The 19,692-nt window shown below is 40.1% G+C and overlaps 1 long non-coding RNA gene across 1 annotated transcript; it reads left to right on the top strand.

Moving 5' to 3' along the window:
• Positions 18,953-19,273, top strand: LOC109823672. The gene is made up of 3 exons (XR_002242437.1): positions 18,953-18,971; positions 19,003-19,105; positions 19,252-19,273. It is a non-coding gene; the product is annotated as an uncharacterized LOC109823672 (long non-coding RNA).

Below are 19,692 nucleotides of genomic sequence, written 5' to 3' on the forward strand. Positions count from 1 at the left end.
TAACTTCTCATGATCGGATTTTAAATCTTCATACTTGCTTTTTAAGTCTAAAAAGATATAATGCAAATTGTTATAGGCATGCAATAATTTTTCAGAAGCACAGGCGAGTTCATCAAATGATAAATCATATTCGGATTCAGACTCGCTTACCACACTAGGGCTATCGCCTAGTGGCCGTGTGCATGAAAATAAAGCTCCACATGAACTAGAAGCGGAATCCTACAAAGCTTGTCAGATTGCCTCCAAATTCCCTTGATGTGCTTCTATAAGTTTCCATAATGTGTAAGCACTATCAAAAGAATCAAGCTTGTTAGACATAGATGAATCGAATGCATTATGTAAAAATTCTAACAAAAGCTTATTCATGGTAAACATACGATGATCATTTTTATTCCACTTGGATTTCTCCGAAGTGGGTACAATATACGCATCATCGATAATTTCCCATAAATTGAAGTGTCTAGATCGAACAAAAAGTTTAAATCTAACATACCATTGGGCATAGGGGAAATTATCTAATCTAGGAGCAATATTGATGGTATAACCTAAACAAGGTACACCGTGCATATCCATAATATATATGTGCAAGCAAGATACAAAAAAAAATCAAAAAAAGATTAGCACAAAAAAATAACTTGGATCTTTAACTCAAGGCGATTAGACCTTAAATCAAAGAGCACCAACTTTAACTCAAGGCGATTAGACCTTAAATCAAAGAGCACCAAGCTCTGATACCAATTGTTGGACCCTAATGCCACTAGGAAAAATCAAAGAGCACCAAGCTCTGATACCAATTGTTGGACCCTAATGCCACTAGGAAAGAACCCTAGAGGGGGGATGAATAGGGTTTATGCTAATCTAATCCGATTTAAATGCCAATAAAAACTAATAAACAAATATATCCTAGCAAGTATGATATGCTACAAGATATGTGCAAGGATATACAATATAAACAAGGGTAAACAATATGATCATGTAACAATGGTGATATAACAATATGCAAGAATAAATGCGCCAATGCTAAACCCAAACACAAGAAAATGATCACGGAGTTCGGACCTTCCGTCCTACGTCTCCGCTCCACACTCCCGGGGAGAATCCACTACACAACCCGGTTTGGAAGCCGGAACTTCTCTACACACTTGGTTTTCTAGCTAACCGAAAACTCTACACACTCGGTTATCAAGTCAACCGACAACTCTCACAAATCCTCACAAAGTCGTACACCAGCTACAACCTCAAGTATTGGTCCTCACGTATCGACTCCCTCAAGTGCTCGGAATTATCACCTCTCACTAGGCCACTGACGCCACTCCTCTTGGTATCGACTCCGTCCTCACCACACACTCCTCTCGGTGTACAAGTATATTACAAAGTGATCTACACAATTAAGGCTCACAACAAATGATTGTTCTCTAAACAAGGTGAGAACTCAGTTAGGCTCAACTCAATGTTACTATCTCTCACAACCCCAAATATATTATGAATGCAAATACAATAAGCTCAAGTGGGTGTGTTTAACAATGAGATTTAATAAACAAAATTAAACTAAACTCAATTATGAAAATCTAGCTTATAAATATGATAATCAATAAACAATGTAAATACAAAGTTAGAAATTGAGTTTAGAAAACTTCTCTATAGATAACAAGAGCGAGGGAGAAGTGTGAATGCTCAAACACCAAAGGATGATTTTCACTTGCTCTTGTGAAATTATCTTCACAAACGAAACTCTTAAACAAGGCTTAAACACCTTTAAACAAACTTAAACAAACTTTAAACCATTATTAAACTTTCATAAAACATTCTCTTAGATGGTAGAAGAGCTGAAGGCAATGGGGTATTTATACCCACTCAAAACTTCAGCAAAAACCCCAAGAAAAAGAACAAAAACCCATAAACAAACAAATCAGAAAACTAGCCGTTACTGTGCAACTGCTCTTTGATAAGTCGACTTATGAGTCGACTCATGAGTCGACTTATGAGTCGACTAATGAGTCGGCTTATATGAGTCGACTCAGCAGAAGAAAAATCATAACTGCACTGCACTTCGTGAGTCGACTTATGAGTCGACTAATGAGTCGACTGAACATGCACAGACCTGAAGTGCACAGAAAAACTCAACTTTAAACTGGGTTTAAAATATCAAATAAATTCAGAAAAATATAAAACTTTGGGAGATGATTGTAGACATGATAATAAACATGCTACAAATCTGGTTTTCAAAAAGGACCTCCTAAATAAAAAATATCATTATTTTGCAAAATAGTCCAAAACATGAAAATGTAAATATATGAGTTTTGATATTTTAGCTTAACCATGTTTTAAAACATTACAAAATGATTATATAGACTTAGTAAAAGATGTATATGATTATTGTTATGTCCAAAAACCAATAAAACAATATTTTCACAAAATTGCATATTCTATGCAATATAAATTCAAATATAATAGAGTATGAAACATATGAGGATGTATATGAATATATATTTGTTTCATATCTATGAAATTAAACCAAAACACAATAATAATAAATATGAAATATGTAATCTCATATTTATAAACATAAAAACTCAAAACTATGTATGTATATATATAACTATATATATACATAGAAACCAAACATATATGTATATATGAAACTATATATACATGAAAACCAAAATAATATGTGTGTATAATATTGAGCTTAAAGTACTAACACACATAATATAAAACTTAAACTAGATTACCCAAGCTTGATCTAGATCTTCAATAAGCTTGACTTGGTAAACATAGCAGAAGAAGCTTGAACTTGGATCTTGACTTGAATGCATAAGCTTCACTCCACTATTCCGCCAACCTCCCTTGAATATGATCGTTGAGGTTCTATTCCATCCATCCTCCAATATGTTGTTTGTATATAATTGATTCAAAAACACAAACACTAGACAAACAACTTTAGAAGTAAATTATTTGTAAATCATCATCAAAACAAGAAGGTCAACACTAGGTATGTCGAACCTACCTCCAACTGCACCGATAACACCTTGGAATGAAATTTCTGCAGGTGATTGATTCATGCTTCATTCATAGTTGTTGAAGACGATATCAGATTAGTCCCAAAGATCACCGGAGAGGAAGATGTGAAGGTTGGAGTTCAGTTGCGGTCAAAGAATTGAAAATTTTGTGTGAACGACAAAATCTCTTATATCTAAACACCCGTACTTATAAACAAAAGGGGCGACAGGTAGCAAGATCCTAGTGGTCGACTCAACTCCTAGCCAATGGCCAAGATCATTCCTAGAATATGAGGTGATGGCTCCAGATTCAAAGCATCCTTCATCTTAACTATCCTACAATACTTACATGAGAATCAAGGCGGCGGCAGCCCAGAATTATCCTCTAACATCAACAACATCACATCAGAAGAGTATCTTCAGCACCCCTCATAAATGCACCTCGAGACCCTACGGAGCTACAGTCTTATTTCACTTAGACTAGGCTACCCTGAGTTCGAGCAAAAGGGGCCAATATTATGACAATAATTAGCCTAAATGGTAATTCTCCTCTTGGAGTCTACACATGTCCCATATTAGTATTAATTATCGGATTAGCCAAGCCCCAGCAAGGCGACTTGGGCCATCTGGGCGCTCGACCCTTCCCCAAGATAGGCCAAACTAAGGCAAGCTTTCACTTGACCTCGTCATTCGAGTTGACCACCCTCATTCTTTTAGAGCCAGGTCAACAACTTGAGAGGCCAAGAAAAAAAGACGGTACTTGTTGTCCCACTCACAGAGCTGAATTGAGAGGTGGTTCATTCTCAAACTCCACACCAACAGTTGTCTATCATCATCATTGCCAGTGCTACGAGTCTCTATGACTCATCACCCCCCATACCTCCTTAATGACCATCACATCAAATCAATGGTGACTCATCTCTTATGAAGTCAACACCTATCAAACTACCTGTTAATTAAGTTGTCTGCCTAGACTTCCAAAGTTATGCTTCTAGCCCTCTCCGCTATGTATATGTATATGCTCTCATCACCCAATAACAAGGGATCCCTCAGGCCCCCTTCAGGGCCACAAGCGTGCCCTTCCTAGCCAACTAACTTCATCATCTACATATTCTGAAGTTATTCAGTTCATTGGCTCTCTCTCAAGCGCTATACTGACTTGATCATCGGAGGAACTACTAAAGAACCCAACTCTAGTCCTCTAACGTATTTATTCTGTAGCTCTCTTGTTCTAGATAAGGGATCAGTCGTGTAAGGAAATGAGGGGACCCACATCATCTATATCAACCCCAAACCCCATCGCTAACTTAGGATTATCTACTAATCTTGCTGCTGAGTCTCATGATATCAACACAAATTATTCAGATGTCGCCATCTAAATGTTAAAAACAAACATCACATATATAGGCGAATTTACATAATTTAGTCAGATTAATTTAGGGCATGTTTAACAACAATTTAAAACTAAAACGGGACTAAACCTGATTTAGTTTAGTTGTTTTTTCTTGCAAAAAATTGAGTCAAAATTGGCCTAGTTTTTTAAAGTAAAATTTAAGACTGATACTAGGTTGGATCACTCCTCCTTTGGTGAAAATTAAAACTAAATTAGAATAAAGTTGCACCATAATTGGGACCGATCCTGGACCAATTTTGAGTAGATTGTTGAACAATTTTTTTGCAAATATATAATGGGTGGATGAAAGCGCATGGAGATTTATTATCTAGTGAAAATTGATGTTAAAGTTGTTAAGTGTTTTCTAATAAAAACTTAAATTTAAAGGGGTTGTTATTATAAACCTTAACTTGAGGGGGGGCTTTCTTGATATTTTAGACGTTGTGGGAGTAAATGTGACGGGGCATAAATGTATACCTCTAGAGTTACAAGTGCACAACCAATCAAGTTATAGTATAAAAAGTTATCGATCCCACGAGAAAGGTATTTAGAGGAGAAATTTAAAATCGTTTCTTATATTGTGTGTGTGACAATTAGGAGTGATGAATGTGATTGTGGAGAGATAGAGAGAGTGAGAGTGATTGTATGTAAATAAAAACAAAACGAGATTGAGAGTTGAGAGATAAATAGTGGATGTGATAAAGTATAAATGTAAATAAAACTAACAAAAGGGAAGAAAGAAATATAGAGGAAATAAAATCAAGAAACACATGAGAGAAAAATCAATAATAAAGAGGAAAATAAAGAAAGTAAAAGATGGAGGATTCAATTAAAGATATGAGGAATCTAGAATTGAATCCACTAGTTAGTTTCATGCAATTTCTAAAGTTCCCACAAGTATTAGTTCCAATTCTTTAAAAAGGCAATTCTCTATAAAATATAAAAATTAATCCCGAGAGGGTTCAAGCCTTAAGGTGAATAGTGCAAGAAAATAAAATCTAAACTATAAAAATAAATTGCAATAAATAAATACAAGAATTTAAAGCAAGTGTTATGATGTTTACTCACCCAAGATACAGGTATTTGCAAAATGATACAATCATAGCCCTGGCAAACCGGCTTCAACCACCTTAGTGGCCCAAGCCCAACAGAGGCCTCGACCCTGCTGACTCATCAAGTCGATAATCTTTCATACCGACACAAAAGGCGGGATCAGCCGACCCTATTGTCGAAGACGACCCACTAATGCTCCACTCGACCACTTATTTGGCAACTCACGAAGACGACTTGATGGACATTCCTTACTGTCGACTAAGTTAAGGACTCGACCTCCGCCTCAATCCTCTCCCCCAGAGCATATGTCAGTATCCCAGTCCACCTCGGACAAGCCTTATCCAGATTCTAGCCTGACGGTCTCCATGACTTGTCAGATACCCATGTGCCTTCTATCACACTCTTAATCACTTCCCAGAAAATGCGGAGACACTCTCTCCCATGCCGAAATGACTTCCCCTCCAGTCATCAGCTGACACCTGTAAAGTGAGGGATGACTCAACATACCAGCGTGTCTTTTGCCATGCTCTCAATCACTTCCCGAAAAATGCAAAAATACCCTCTTTCATGCCGAAGTGACTTCCCCTCCAGTTTCCAGCCGACAGCTATAAAGTAAGGGATGACTTGACTCTTAGCCCGCACTTCACCACCGTCTCCCGATGCTTGGCAAGAGGTGACCCATTGATCCCCATGATAGAGATGTATACATGTAGATTCCTAACCTCAAAGGGGGGAGCTCAATCTAATGGAAAATCTCTCTCTCTCTCTCTCTCTCTCTCTCTCTCTAAAGAAAAAGAACTCATAGTTCTTCGTCTAAACAGAGGAGCTCACATAGACCCTCTAGAACAACACCTTGCCACCTCAAGATCCACATTGGTTCCTGACCTTCCCCTTCCCCACTCGAGTTTTACTAACATGACCGTCGGAGGGACCACATGGGAACTGATCCCCGCCCTCTCACGAGTTCTTCTTGTCTGTGCAACATAGACTTTAGCCCCCCATTCAAGAACTAGACATAAAGTCGGAGAATGAAGCAGCCGCTCCATTTACCTCCTCTACCTCATATCGACGAGGACCCATGAGGAACCGATCCAGTTCCGAATCAGAACCGATCCTAGCCTGGATCCGATTGATTGTTTGATCTTAGTCATCAACAATTTAGCATCCACCATGGGGCATCTTTTTTTTTTAAGAAAACATGCCAAGTTCTAAACAAGGGTCTGATTCTACTCATCCTGAACAACATCGGAGTTGCATCATCCAAGCTAAATGAAGTCAGGAGTTGTATCATTCAAGCTAGGAAGGGTTAGCTTTGGCTAAGAGGAACCAACATAGGCGTAGTCATTGAAGGCCTCAGCTACTTTCTGGGGAGTGTTTGACAAGCACACTATTTGCTAGATGGTAGAACGACCTTCAACACCCCTAAAAGCCCTCCAGAAGAATACACACCATAAGGGTGGTTCTGTTTCTTGAAAAAGCAACCTCATTTTCTTATCGCCATCATAGAATAACTCCGACCAGAAGATAGGTTCCGATCAAGCCAAACATCACTCAAGCTCCAACTGACAATAGCTCATATGAGCATAGAAGCAGTTATTAAGTATGTGATAGGCGTCTCGGACTATGAGGATTCTTTGAAGGGAACTCCCATATACTGGGGATGAGATTGCGGGTAAAGCTTAGGGCTTATTGACTGATTGTCTTCTCAGAAAAAACGACCTTAGCCCTTCAAATGACGCCTACACCACTAAAGTTGCCTAAGCTTTTGTGGTTGAAGCATGCAACCCGCATGATCCCCATATAGGAGATTTCTCCATTCACAGCATGGTCCAGTTTCTAGTGCTTCCGAAGCTCCTTCAAGAAAACCACTATGGTTTATCATTCCTAGGGAGTACAATACCAGCTGGTGGATTCTCTCTCTAAGGGAACTTCCATCACGAAAGGTACCATGTAGCTTCTAGTCATGCCCCCAACCCTTAGGAACCCAACCAGGAAAACGTTATTCAACATAATTCATGGTGTCTGGACAGTTCCTTTTGCTAAAAGCCTACATGCCAACCGTCCACCTTCAAGACCTTACTGAATACTCGAACTCAAAGGAACCTTGGCTGATGAGATGGCAAATAGAGTTCTGACTCATCTTCATTTATCAACGAGTTGTCTGCTATGGTAAAAGCAAAATCCAACTAAAAAGATTTTATATTGGCTACATCATCTACTACAAAGCTGCCTTTGTAACAGAAACAAGGCAAGATCATAAGTGGTTCAACACCCTTAGGCCTCAGATGTTTGCAACAGATACTTTCCATAATCATGTAAATTTTAGTACTAATGAAATTTTATCAAATATGAATTAACTCTTATCTCGTAGGAATCAAGCCTTCACTAGGGCCGAAGACCTAGGCACCTACGTAAGACCTAGGTACCTACCCTTAGGGTTGTCATTCAGCCTCAAGGCTACTAAAGACCTAGTCAACTCTCGAGAGCTCTAGACATTCGATTCCTCAATCGAATTTAAGCCATTGGTACCTCTTCAGGGTAAACCTAAGGCACAACAAATAGTGAATCCTTCAGTGCTACTCGACCATCATGGTTATTAAAAACCCAGGCATCCAAATAAGTCCTGGGTGGTCCAACCTCAGGGTTGGCATATTAACAAGTCTTTGGCACCTTCTCAGGATAAACCCAAGGCACAACCCTATGGTCGACTACCACAGTCGCCACTTGACCATACAGGGATTTTGAAGATCTAAGCACCTACGTAAGACTTAGGCACACAACCTTAGGGCTGTCATTCAGCCTCAAGGCTGCCAAAGACCCACTCAACTCTCGATAGTTCTAGGCATTCGATTCCTCAGTCAAATTTTAAGCCCTTGGTACCTCTTCAGGGTAAACCCAAGGCACAACATATGGTCGACTCCTCTAGTGCTACTCGACCATCATGGCTATTAAAAACCCCGGCATCCAAATAAGTCCTGGTCATCTTCATTTATCAATGTGTTTTCTGCTATGGTAAAAGCAAAATCCAACTAAAAAGGTTCTATATTGGCTGCATCATCCACTACAAAGCTGCCTTTGTAACAGAAACAAGGCAAGATCATAAGTGGTTCAACACCCTTAGGCATCAGATGTCTGCAACAGGTACTTTCCATAATCATGTAAATTTCAGTACTAATGAAATTTTATCAAATATGAATTAACTCTTATCTCGCAGGAATCAAGCCTTCACTAGGGCCGAGGACCTAGGCACCTACGTAAGACCTAGGCACCCAACCTTAGGGTTGTTATTCAGCCTAAAGGATGCCAAAGACCTAGTCAACTCTCGAGAGTTCTAGGCATTCGATTCCTCAGTCAAATTTAAGCCATTGGTACCTCTTAAGATTAAACGCAAGACACAACATATGGTGAATCCTTCAGTGCTACTCGACCATCATGGTTATTAAAAACTCAGGCATCCAAATAAGTCCTGGGTGACCCAACCTCAGGGTTGGCATATCAACAAGTCCTTGGCACCTTCTCAGGATAAACTCAAGGCACAACCCTATGGTAGGCTACCACAGTCGCCACTCAACCATACGGGGATTTCGAAGACCTAGGCACCTACATAAGACCTAGGCTCCAAACCTTAGGGTTATTATTCAGCCTCAAGGCTGCCAAAGATCCAGTCAACTCTCAAGAGTTCTAGGTATTCGATTCCTCAGTCGAATTTTAAGCCCTTGGTACCTTTTCAGGGTAAACCTAAGGCACAACATATGGTCGAATCCTCTAGTGCTACTCAACCATTATAGCTATTAAAAACCCAGACGTCCAAATAAGTCCTGGGCGACCCAACCTCAGGGTTAGCATGTCAACAAGCCCTTAGTACTTTCTCAAGATAAACCCAAGGCACAACCCTATGGTCCGCTTCCATAGTCGCCACTCGACCTTATGGGAATTTCGAAGAGCTAGGCACCTACGTAAGACCTAGGAGCCCAACCTCAGGGTTGTTATTCTGTCAAAAAGGTATTCACGTCATCTTTCATAAGCCTAAGATATGAATATTAAGTGTTTGGCCAATACTTAATTGACCTAAAAACTTAAGCAGACGTCTGTCAAGTTCTGGTCAATTAAACGTTCAGCCAAAATAAGGCATCAAGTGGACTAGTTGTCACAAGTCCCCAGCACGGGTTGAAACCTTACAACTAACTCACTTCAGCCAACATTTTAGTTCTTGATAAGAACAAAATTATAAAGCTAAGAAAATGTAAACAATGAAGGCAAACTCAAGAATGGAAACAAAAGTTGATTTTCATTCAATAAAAGGAAACTTCATTAAAAATTTCTCTACATAACAAAGAGAAAGAGACATGCATCTTCAAAACTCTCAACCAGATCTAGGAGTTAGACTTGGTAGTCTCCTGGCGATAACAGCTGTAGAAGATTCCCTAAGGACCCCAGAAACACGCTCAACCTCATCATCACTCGCTGATAAATCCAACATGCCTCCACTCTTCTCGACATCCTTCAAAAGATTGAGATAGCAAGAGATTCGGGAAGGATAGAAGCGATCTGGAGAAGGATGAGAGCTAAGAGACACTAGAGAAGCAAAGTAATCGATGCCGGCCTTACATGCCAAAGCCACTTCAACCCTCCCAAGAGACCATGATGCTAGTTGTCGACCATTTTCTTTTTATGCTGCTCTGAATCTAGATGAATGAGTATGTCCTCCAATTCCTTGACAAGGATTGTCGATGCCTGAAGCTATAACTATAGCTCCTTGAAGTCCCTCCTTGACTTCTCGAGAGATAGGCGACTTGATCGAGCTTCTGCCTCAGCCGTCGCCTTGCGACGCTTCTCGGAGTCGACCTCTGCCTGTAGATGAACCATCTCCCTTTGAAGGTCCTTGATGGTTCCCACCTGCTTGGAGAACTAAATTCGGAAGCTCTTTAGGAGCTCTTCCTTCTCATCCAGACTTCAGCGCCAAACACCTTCTTTATGAGCCAACTCGGCCTCCAAGGCAGTGACCCTCTTTTCTTCCTCTTCCTTAGCTGACTTTTCCTTTGCCAGCTCTGCTTGGAACTCTAGGGAACGCTCAAGTTGATTGAATAGAGCTTGCTACAACAAAGTCCCTAGAGGTAAACAGGCTTGGAGGGCCTGACGTATGCCAACACTTGGCATATCCTCCAAAATCCTCTCACCAGCACTATTCTCTATCTGGTCTGACAGAGTTCTAGCTCTCCCCTCGATGCCATCGTCCACCCCAATTGGCTCCTTGCCAAGGTGGCGAGACGACTCAAGAATAGAACTAGGGCCGACAGCATCCTCTTCGACCGCTAGGGCCGTTGTCCTCCCGCAAGGAGAAGACTCATCTATCGGCCCTACATTTTCCAAGTGTAGGCATCAAAAATTGCATATAGATTCCCAAACATAGCTCGAGACAAAGAGAAGACGAAGAACATTATCATCTAAGTCAGGGAAGATCATTCGTCACAATGAAGAAGCAAAGAATGCGCGAGATGATGAAGACGACGAGGCTCAAAGTTGTCTCATACTCAGTGAGATAGCCTGAGCTGTCTTGGTTTCCGAGACACATTTCGAGACACCTCAATGTGTCTTAAAATCTGAGATAGGTTACTGTGTCTTACAAATACAGAGGCACCACGACATGTTTTTTCAACAGTTTTCTTAAACTTCATGCGGGCCACTAGCTCCATAACTGCCTTGGGAACATCCTTGAACACGGGAAAGTCATTATGAACTGAAAATCCATCCAAATTATGGTCGGCTACAAATTATTATCCTCAAACACAACTTATGAAGCCCACATACTTGTGAAGGGTACTGACAAGATTTGTAGATTGGGACTAAAGTGCTGACAAATTTCTTATGAAGCCTATAAATACCCCCCCCCCTCACATACTTGTGAAGGGTACTGACAAGATTTGTAGATTGGGACTAAAGTGCTGACAAATTTCAGAGCAGGGATCAGATCTAAGAGCAGGGGGAAAGAGATCTTGGCGAACTTCAATCCTAAAGAGAGAGATCCAAGGGCCTTCGGTATTCTCTCAGTATTCAAACCTTGATTTGATATCGGGAAGAGTATTTATCTCACCGTGATGAGATATCTACTTTTGTTCTTTTTTCTAAAATGAAACAAGAACACCAAGCATTTTTCATGATCAACCCGGATCATTGAATCGGTCGCCCATGGATCAAAGCATCCCGGCACAGGCAAAGAGCTCACACAAGCAGTGACTAATAAATAGGTTCTGTGTGTGCTTCTAGAAAATTTCCAATTTTGTTTTCTTTATAAAGAGAAGTCTTATAAAAAGGCTCACTCTTTTGTTTCCGTTGTATCGATAAACGATTATAAATGAAGGCTGCAATGAAACTGATTCCTAATGCAAACACGCTAGCGACCACAGTGGGAGCCAACGGTCTCGCTATCGAGACCGGAGTGTCGCAACCGATCAAGATCCTAGTTGATTCAATGATCGAGTACGAGTTCGACCAAGTGAAGTTCAAGGAGTACCTCTAATCCTCCTCCTCAAGGTCTTCCTCATCCCGCAAGTATAGGAAGATTTCATCTTCGAAGAAGGTGTTTTGATCTTCAACTCCAATGAAGGCTTAGGGTGATAATTCTCACCCAACCATTGCAGAGGCTTCCCCTCATAATGCTACTCTGGCAATTAATAAGACTGGAGGCTCTGCTCATGACAACTCCCCTCCAGTTAAGGAGTTGATTGATCAAAGTTCGCCAACTCTAACGAAGAGGGCTCGTCATAGGCAATTCTAACATCTCGCTCGTCAGTTTGCTAAGGCCTTGTAGAAGGTTAACGAAGTTCTCTATGACTCGGATCTAGAGTTAATGAAACCTCGAGTGATTCAGCCGTCTTAACGGTAGGATACCGATGAATGAGTCCGTGTTAAAAGAACTCGTTCAACTCTCAAGGAACGCATCAAAAAATGTCGCGCACATATCATGCATGTGCGTGCTCATATGCAAAAGGCATAAGAAATGAAGAAGGAAGAGGTGGCCAAGGAGCCACCAAAATCCCGCAAGATTTGGGTGCCAAAGTCGAAGACTACATCAAAATCAAGTGCAAAGTCAACAAGGGACATCTCTTGTGGCCGAGACAGCCCAAGGTGTCTCGCAAACTGAGACAGCCCAAGGTATCTAGGCCAAAGTCGAGACACCTCCTCCTGTCTTGTCCAAGGCTGAGATATGTCCACTTGTCTCGCCCAAAGAGATACCCTCGTGTCCTCTTCTCCGCCTCCATCGACGCTCGTTCCTGGTTCATCTTCTGTTGTACCTTCGGTGAAACCTCAAGGAAGCCTGGACCTATCAAAGATCAAAATCATGATGGTGGATCGCCTTGGTCCTCTGCACAAAGATCAAGGCAAAGTTCTGGTGAAAGAACGCTTAGGTCCAGTGAACAAAACCCAAGTGGTTCTGTAGACTGGGGATCGTACATGTCCTCCCATCAAGCCAAAGTCCTCCCTTCTTAGGAAAATTCCTATCACCGCACACCTAGGAGTTCGTGTCAAAGCCTAGAAGCCCGTTAAGATTCCACACTCGCAAGTGGGTGGATTTAAATGTGTGACTCTTGAGAATACCAACAAGGCTTTATGTCCCCAAAAAAAGACGTGTCCTTCAAAAGACAATGTTATACCTGGAAAGTCACGCCAACAAACCATAGGATGCTCCTGTCATCATATCGATGAGTTGTATTATCAGGTTGGGGTGTAAGTAAATCTTGAAAGAGAACTATTTGAGAAACGAGCTCTCATTGTTCATGTGAGAGGCTCATTAGGGTAATATTATCAGAATGTAGCTGCTCCAAGACCACTCCACAAAGAGTCTCAGTATTCGAGAGACTTTCAACTGAAGCGTCAAAGCCTAAGCCAAGACGTTTCCTAAAGAGAAGACTTGTTGCCCAAGATGACAAATTCCCGGAAGTCACCGTCAATATGGTAGATAAAGGATAGCGGTATTCAACTAACTCTGACTCCGACTTTTCTCTGGAAGGAAGGGTAGATCAAAGGAGTTCTCAGAGAACGTCTCGGCATTAGTTGACAGCCACTAAACATAGAGATTACAAAAGGATGCATGACGAAATTTCCTCAGAGGATGAACTCTCAGACGCTTGCTCTGCAATCACCTCCGACGATACAATGTCAAACATAGGGCGAACTAGGGAGGCATTCACAATCACTCCTGACCAATTGGCTCAAATACTTCAAGAAGCTCTGGCGAAGCAACGGGAAGAAATCAGAGCTAAAATGAAGATGGAGATGGAGTTGACTATGCAGCAAATAAGAGAGCTGCAGGCTCAACAACATCGACTACCCGAGTCTAGTCAGCGGGCTAAATCCAGTCATCACAATACTATCCCGGTTCAAGCCAACGCAGATGATAGTGACACAGATGTAGACGAACATATTTTCGCTGACGCTCCTTCCAACAACAAAATGCTGGGGGTTGTCCAATTGACTCTTCTCAACATCGCTCAAAGAAAGATGTAGGTGAGGATAAGAAGATGAAAGACCTAAAGAGCAAAGTTAATGCTTTAATGTCGGCTCAATAGGTGAAGAAGACGGGCATTCCGTGTACATACCCAAGAGAGTGGGAGTCAATTCCATACCCGACGATGTTCAATCTAATTAACTTCGCACCATTTGATGGGAGAGGCTCACCTACTCAGTACTTAATCTATTTCAAGTCTTATTTGGGGATGATCTCTAGGCACGAACCCTTGATGGTCTGGTCATTCGTAGGCACCCTTCGTGGGTCGCCTTCGATTGGTTTCCGACATCTCAAGCCAGGGAGCATCAGCAACTGGGATGACATGGAAAGCATATTTCTCAGTAACTTCTTCAATGATGACCCAGAAGTGTCAATCGGGACTCTTCTAGATGTGAAGTAGAAGAACAAAGAGTCAGTCGACAACTTTGTTAAGCGCTTCCGAAACAAGATAATGAATTGTCGAGACCCAGTTATAGATGAGTTTATACTCTAGACTTGTCACAATAATCTTTCTTTGGGTGTACTAGAAGCCATAGGAGTGGTGCCATCCAAAACTTGAAAGGAATTGAAAGTACGTGGAGAACAATCCGAACGGTTCCTCAAGAGAAAGAAGCTTGAGAGAGGCTAGCCAAGCCAATAGCAAACGCTCCGAAACAAAATTTTGTTCGTCGTGGTAGAGGGAAGGTGCCAGCAACTATAGTAGATGCGAATCATACCTCCCAACGACAACTGCAACAACAATCATCGCAACAGTCATCATTTCAATGGCACCATCAAGCGCAGCAATCTCAAAGGCAGCAAAGAACTTCAGAACCAAGATTCCCAAAGGAATACTCCTTCAAGGAAGATGAGGTACCTTCCATATTCAAGTACCTCCTGGACAATAGTAAAATCAAGCTACCACTGATCACAGATCAAGAGGAAGCTAAAAGGACCATAGATCCAAAATATTATGCGTATCACAGAAGGGTCCATCATCCCACCAAGGTGTGTTATTTCCTTAAAGACAAAATCCAAGCTTTAATCGACGTTGACGTCATAGCTGCGGAACCAAAGGAAAAGAAAGTGAGTCTGAACTTAGTATCCATCAGTTTCGACTCTGTTCCTCTATCGTTGTTCCAGCTAGAGCTTGTATTGAAGGTGGAGATGAAGATGGTTAATGATGACCCGCATGGGCAACGTCAGAAGGGGTTTGTGCCACACATGGCCTCTAATGGTGAAATTATTTGCGTACATTTAGATTTGCTCAAAGATGAACAATGGGTGGTATCCTCTTCCAAGAAGAAGTCCAAGAGTAAGGGCAAGTCTTGTTGTCCTGCCTCAGCAATCCCAAAGAAAGATGACGAAGGTATCCCAACCCTCTCACTTTCTAAAGACAAGCATGAAGTCTTTGTAGCCAACAGAGAGTCGGGTTTCGCCACCAGAAGCGAGAACGAATAACGGTACAAATACTTAGAGGCTTCCAACCTGAATGCCAAAAGTCTGGCTGAGTTGGGGGTGGTTTCAACTCCTCCTAAACCTTGAGAAGTCCCAGCAGCAGCCAACTACTAAATAGAAGGAAGCTGAGGCGAAACAAAAGGAGCCTCAACATAAAGAAATTCAAGCTCTGATGCAGTCTTGTTTCAATCAACCCATTAGAAGAGAAAAAACGGAAAGTTCAAACGCTCCATTCCACTTCGACATTATAGCTTAATTAGCCAACATCCCCATGAGGATTATACTTTATGAGTTGTTGTGTCTTTCTAATGACACCAGGGAGACTTTACCAGAAGCATTGGCTGATTCTGATGTGTTCTTTACTCAAATCAAGCAAGACGCTAAAGAGTCAGAGCCATTAGTTCAACACTGCAACCTGGCAGGTAGACAGTTCCCTTGTATCACTTTTAGTCGGGAGGATATGCAAGTGAGAAACTCAAAGCATGACAGACCTTTGTATTTCACCGGATACATTGGCTCAAGCATTATCAACCGAATCCAAGTTGATTCGGGTTTTGCAGTCAGTGTCATGCCACTCTAATTGATATATCATTTCGGAATCCCCACCAACATGTTGGCTTCCACAGGTACTATTATCTATGGATTCAACACCAATGGATCCAGACCACTAGGTAAAATCTGAGTAAAGTGCCAGCTTGGAGATTTAAAGTCTAAAGTCACGTATTATGTGATTGATGCAGAGACCTCTTATAACTTACCATTGGGTCGACCTTAGATCCATAGTAATGTTATAGTACCTCTACACTCCACCAGTGTCTGAAATATGTGGACACGAATAATGAGGTCAAGACGGTGGTCGTGGATAAACAACCATATAATATATTAATATATAATATATATATAATAGTATATATAATATATATAATAGAGAAGAAGAGAGAAGAGGAGAAATGAGTATGCTTAGTATCGAAGATAAAGTTTTTATGGCTTTGTAAGTGAGATGGCATATTCAACCTCACTCATTGAAATCGGGTCCGACATTACATGGGTTCGATGAGGTCGTTGAATTGGAAATGAGTGGATGAGAATAACCTCACTATCAAATCACAAAATGTGTGCTTCGTACCAAGCATACTCCAATTTTTCTCATATATAATATATTATATATATATTAATATATATATATAATAGTATATATATATATATATATTATATATATATAAATTATATATATATATATATATATAGAATATCTTGTTCAACTTTATAATAAATCAACTTAAAGTTGACATAAGATCAACATCCTCTGCTCTCTGCTATGCAACTCTATATATATATATTATATATATAATATATAATAATATATAGATATATATAATATATAACTATAATATATAGTATGAACTTGGAAGAGTCAACTCTGTGGTGAGCCAAGTACTATCTTTTCTCTATCGGAGAAGAAAAAGAAACTGACTTTTTTCTTACGGGTAAAAAGAAGGGAATGGATCTATATACGCTCTGATACCAATATCGAAACTATAAGGAGAATATAAGATATTTTGGGGGCTCCGGTGAAAGGGTTTATATCTTTTTTGTTGTGTTTCTCTTAGCAAAGAACCACACTACTTATAGAGTCTTCATTCTCCCAATCACCTCCACCCCAAATCAACCTCAAATTAAACCAAATTAATTCACCCATTAATTAGAATAATGACCATTAACAGCTCTAAATAATATCACATTAGGAGCCAATTTATTCTCTCTTAATATGCAATTAATTCTATTATTTGTCATTTAGCACATGGGTTAATTGGGTCAAAACTTCTAACAGTATAATGCTAGATACAGTGGAAGATCTCAAGCCCCAAGTCCTGGGAGCTCTAGTTGAGTAAAGGTAATGATTTTTTTTGGAAGTTAAGTAAGCTAACTATTAGGGTAATGATGGTGACAGTGATGGATCATCATCCACAATGGAAGTTTCTGAATTTGAATAATATTTATCTGCTCCTTTAGTTGCATGTCTAGATAATGAGCCGACTTTTGATACTTTGCAATGATGGAGAATATATGGAATTACTTCATATTCTATGCTTTCTATCATGGTTTGTGATTCACTAATATTGCAGATCCTTATCATAGCTTCGGAATGCACATTCAACATATTAGGATGGTGATTGATGACCACAAAATATCGCTGGATCCATCTATCATACAGACGGTAATGTGCTTGCAAGATTTGTGAAGGTTTAAAAAGAGATGCTAATGCATTGAATGAGTAGCTGCCTTGAAGGAAGATCTAAAGAGTTGACAATAGTAAAAAAAAGAATAGAAAATTATTTATAAAGAGCTGACATCTTTTTCATAAAACTTCTACGTGATTTCTTTATTTGTTTGCTGCAAATATTTACATGATGTTGCGGGGAAAAAAGCAAGAAAGAAATTAAAATAATCGGTTTGGCCCAGATACACCTGGTCTTAGCCCAGCACAACCAGGCCCGCATTCAGGCAAGGGCTTTTGCCATGCCTCAACCGGACTCAGATTTGCAGGTGGGGCTGGACCCGCCCCGTCAAACACCCCAACTAATACTTTAGCAAGAGGTTGAAAATGAGCAAATGATAGGAGCTAGATAAAGATTAGTTTTTTGTCTGAAACTCGAATTAAAAATAGGCCAAATTGATAGAAACCACGTTTAAATTTTTTTCTATATATAGAAACTACCTTTTGAGTAGATTCGGCTTAACTCACATTTAATATAGGTCAAATTGATAGAAACCACGTTTAACTTTTTTTCAATATATAGAAACTACTTTTTGAGTGGATTCGGCTTTCAATCAATCACTCCATAATACTTTCTCTTCAAATTGTACCCTAACCAACAAAAGTACCTCCTCACCAGCCTAACTAACCCCACCTCCATCCTATTTGTCTATCCCATTTTTTGCCCTCATTCTCCTATATGCAAATCACTATTGAGATAAGAGAGGAGGAGGAAGAAGGGTGAGATGCAATGCCAGAGCCAAAACCTGTGAGATAGTGGGAGCAATAAGTTATAAATAAATAAATAATAATATTTATAAATCCATTAAAAGAAAATCCTTAATAAATTCTAACTCCAAAAGAAAGACATTTTACAATTTTCCTCAACGAGTTTCATATTATGAAATATTTGCATAATCAAGTCATTCTAAATCATACCAAATACGTCTATATCTCAATGAAAATAACTAAACAATCATTCAAACAATTATTACTAATTATCAAGCTTATAGAATATGAATCTACTTCTTTATTACTAAAGTAGAACAACAAAAAAGTTAAAATAAATAGTAAGCTAAGGTTGTGTACAATGAAAAAAATAAAATGAATAACCATACCAACAATCTCTGTACTCCCACGTTCTCTTAAAGCGCATTTCCCAAACTTCCCAGGTTACCACGTTTTCCAAACTGCTCTTTTTTTTCCAAGCAACCGCGGTTTCAGTTTCAGCCAATTGTTTCTCTTCCACTTTATCAAAACTTTCACCCCCTTCATTTTCTCTTCACAACCTAGGAAAAAAACCCTCTCTCCCCCTCAGATCGAACGGTCCTTTCTCTGCTTCTTCTTCTTTATACAGGAGCGCGCCGCCGCAGAGAGCTCCAGCTCTCCGTCGTCTTCGTCTATAGTCGGCGATTTGTTGGACTACCTTAACGAATCTTGGACTCAGTTCCACGCCACCGGTGATCCCCAAATCCCTAACCCTACTTTTTTTTTACCTTAACGAATCTTGGACTCAGTTCCACGCCACCGGTGATCCCCAAATCCCTAACCCTACTTTTTTTGAAGGTTTTATGTTTAAATTTAGATTTGCTTGAAATTTTTGCAGCCGAAGCCAAGAGGCAACTGATCGCTGCTAGATTTTAATTGCTTAATGAGACTAATGATTGGGACTTGCAGCCCGACGGCCGATACTTCTTCACTCGAAATATGTCGTCTTTGGATGCTTTTGCCGTTGGAGAAAAGTAAGAATTTCTTTTCGAATCTGTTGCGATTGTTTTGAGGGTAGAGGCCTTAACACAATCAATCTATTTTCTATTGCTATTTAAGGTAAATTTCAACCCCTTTTAAGGTCTCTCGTTGCTCTCTATCTCTCTACTTCTTCCACATCGAGGTCACGGCCGAGGTTGGATAGGAGGTATTTGTAGATTGCCGATAACTACAGATCCCTCCAACATGTATATCCTCTGATTAGTTTTATGATGCTAATTAGGTCGGTTATGTCATTATTGATTCATTTTTTATTTATTTGAAATGTTGTTTATATTTT

The sequence above is a fragment of the Asparagus officinalis genome, chromosome 9, assembly GCF_001876935.1.
Source record: "Asparagus officinalis chromosome 9, Aspof.V1, whole genome shotgun sequence".
Lineage (NCBI taxonomy): Eukaryota > Viridiplantae > Streptophyta > Magnoliopsida > Asparagales > Asparagaceae > Asparagus > Asparagus officinalis.